Here is a 3,519-nt window from a genome sequence, read left to right on the forward strand (position 1 = left end):
TTTTCGGCTCTTTTCTCCTGAATTCCACAATTTCCATTGAAATACCTACATTGCATGAATTTAATAAGATTAAGCTACAATTCAACAATTTTATCCATGTTTAAATCATGTTTGTGAACCAAATAAGTGTGTAAAAACATACTTATCAGTACCGTGAGTTACAACATACGAAATGGAGAAGCAATTTCAATCAGTGTACACCATTTCCAAATTTCGGGAAGTTCAAGCTGATTTTACAGGAAAGCTTATTGCGACCTCATATCCGCTTTGCAGGGATACTTGGGGATGACGTATGAAGTACTGAAGGATGTTAAAAATATCTCATTTTAGAGAGAGAGAAATGTGACATTAGTTGAAATTGTCACTTGTTCGAATTTCGTGGCATAATTTGTAGGCACACTATCACAGTGTTGATTCATACTAATGTTACCATGCTGTCGGATAGAGATATACTGAGGAGATGGGAGAAAGACGTAAGTAGAGCACATATGAGGATAGTGTAAGTGTTATGCCCTAGATCCAATCGATTTAGGTTGTAAACGCTTTTAATATATTTAGTACATTTAATTTTGACGAGATCTATTATTTATTTAAATTAATTTTGTGATAAATAATATTAAATAATAGAATCTGAAGATCCAAGTTTAAGTGATTTGTTAATCACAAGGAATTGTGATTGTGAGATACAAATTACATATAATTGGATTTTGAATAAACCGTGGTCGTAAATAATAACGAGATACAGATATCGTTAATACAGTTAGACCATCACGTGTGACATTTCTTACTTGTGAAGTAAGTAGCTGATCTCACGAGCTAAAGTGTGGTGACACTTAAATGAACTCGTGGATGTTTTGTTATAGAACAAAACATTGGAGACCCGCTAAGAGATTCCACACGGATAACTATCTGAGTGTCAGTGGTTAATCTCTGACGTTCAATAATGAAATTGGTCCTACAACTTGAGGTCATCATAGTGCCTTGTATGAGGACAATCATACTTTGACGGTGTTGGATGTTGCTCTGCCAGGGGCCGTTAATACGATATCGTTTGGGTATGTCAAGAATCATATGAAGGTTGTGAATGACCAATAGAGGATTCGTCACTCTTAGATAGTTAGAGATTGTGATTTGCATTTCGTTCAATTAAGTCAATAATGAAATCCTTGGTCAAGGTATACATATAAGTCGAAAAGGAGTTTTCGACTCATATTGACTTAATAGTCGAATAAAAATATGATCGATAATTCAGATTGACACACTTCCATGTCTCATAGTTGATCGGATCATTTTGACGAAGGGATTATAATTTCATGGTAAACGAACAGTTTTGATTTTGTCATCCCACGTGACATTTCTCGTCACATAAGTTGCCCTGATACATTGCTAGATGTCAATCTGGGACGATGAGTGTGAATCTGTAATAAATTAAAAGGGTGTTTAATTTATCAGTTTTGATTAGATCATAATAATATTTCACGTCGTTAGGTATCATGGTTGGGAACCTAATGTGTCGCATACAAAAGAAAATTGAAAGATTGCAAATTGTCAATTGATTAATTTAACAATCGTTGGATAAATTAATTAATTGGATTTGCTATTTATATTCCCAAATTAATTAATTGGATTAATTAATTCACGGATTGAGTTTAATTAAATGGATTAATTAAACATTGGACCGGACCGGGCCGAGTCCGTTTGGATTTATATAAATACATGGCTAAGGTTTGAGGTCCATAAGGTTTTCATTATTCTTGCTAGCACAAGAGGAAAAACCCTAGCATTTGCAGTCTATTCTCTGTGTGGATTTCATTAGAGGCTGGACAATTGGATAATTGTGGGAGGTAGATTCAACCTGCTGGAAAGAAATAATGCGAAAGAATTTACAAAATCAAGAAAATGTATATTTCTTATCACAGTTCTTATCTAAATACAAAGTTGAATCCTGAATGAGAATTGAAATTTGTTTAATTCCGCTGTGCATGTTTAAGTAAATTCACAACAGTGGTATCAGAGCCAACTTTATATTTGTTAGGAGCTGATCTACATATTGATTAAATTAAAAGTTGATTTAATCATGTTAATCCATGAGTCTAGCAATAATAGTTTTAATTTTATTTTATTTTTCAGAATCTGTTTTTGAAAAAAAAAAATTTCTTGGGTCGAGTGGCCGCACACCACCGCCACCATCGCAGCAGCGCACTGCTGCCGACCAACAGCGGCGGCTGCTGCTACCGAGCGCCTTAGGGAGGGGTCCCTCCGGCTGTTTGGGCAGGGCAGCGTCGCCAACAGTAAGTAATTAATAAATCTTTTTTTTTTTTTAAGGATTTTGGTAGAGGCAGGGGCCTCTGTTGCAAATAATGCAATTAGGGGCCCTGGTTGTAATTACGAAAATGGGGTCAGTTTGCAAATTTTTGAAAGGGGGACCTGTTCTGCAATTTTTTATTATGGAAGGGTCTGATGTTAATTTCCAACTTGGGTCAAATTTGTAAATTGTCAAAATGGTTTTGATTTTGAATTTTGAATTGTTTTTAAAATGAGTTTTTTATTGGGTTTAACCCATACCCTAATTTTGACCTAGAATTAAAATTTATTTAAAATTTGACAACTTTTATATTTTTGTTAAAATTAGATTTTTAACTTAAATATTTAATTTTGACCCTTAATTGAATTTTATTTTATTTGGGAATTTTGTCCTAAATTAAAATATTAATTCAATTTTATTAGAGTTGGACTCTAATATTATATTAATTAAAATTTGATTTCAATTAATACCACTTCCCAATGCAAATTAAATTTTAGAGTATGGCTCTAATTTAATAATTAATTAAAATTTGATTTTGATTAAATTACTTCGCCCAATAGTTATGGAATTAGAGTTGGAATCTAATTCGGGATTTAGTTAAAATTTGATTTTAATTAAATAGGCCTTCCAATTAAGTTAATTAATTAATATGATTAATTAATTATTTAATTGTCTCGATCCAAAAAATTTTGAATTAGTTTTGATGACTATAATTGCTAGATTTATGAAACATTGCATATAATATTAGATATTGTACATAGGAAACATTTATGTGATAAATGTTTATGGATGATTATGGATTCGACCATATGGATGTGTTGAGTGGTTGATTTACTTCTTTTGTTTTATGGGCCTGCGAGCCCTTCATTATTTTGAACTTGCGAGTCCGTTGTTATTATTGTTATTATGGGCCTGCAAGCTCTTTATTATATTGGACCTGCGATTCCATTATTATTGTTATTATTATGGGCCTGCGAGTCCTATTTCTTTTAGGCCTGCGTGCCAACTAGTATAGGATACATGTTGCAAATTTGACTAATTGGAGGCGCAAGAAGAGGTGGACACCATGGAGATGGTGTATTGGTATTGATCCAATATTGTACCCCTTAGAAATTGATCAACTAGTTTTTCCTTTGGCTCGGAAAAACTAGCTAGAACAAGTCCATAATCATCTATACTATTACTTATATATATATTTATTCGCATATCAGATG

The sequence above is a fragment of the Olea europaea genome, chromosome 18 (genome assembly GCF_002742605.1).
Source record: "Olea europaea var. sylvestris chromosome 18, O_europaea_v1, whole genome shotgun sequence".
Taxonomy (NCBI): domain Eukaryota; kingdom Viridiplantae; phylum Streptophyta; class Magnoliopsida; order Lamiales; family Oleaceae; genus Olea; species Olea europaea.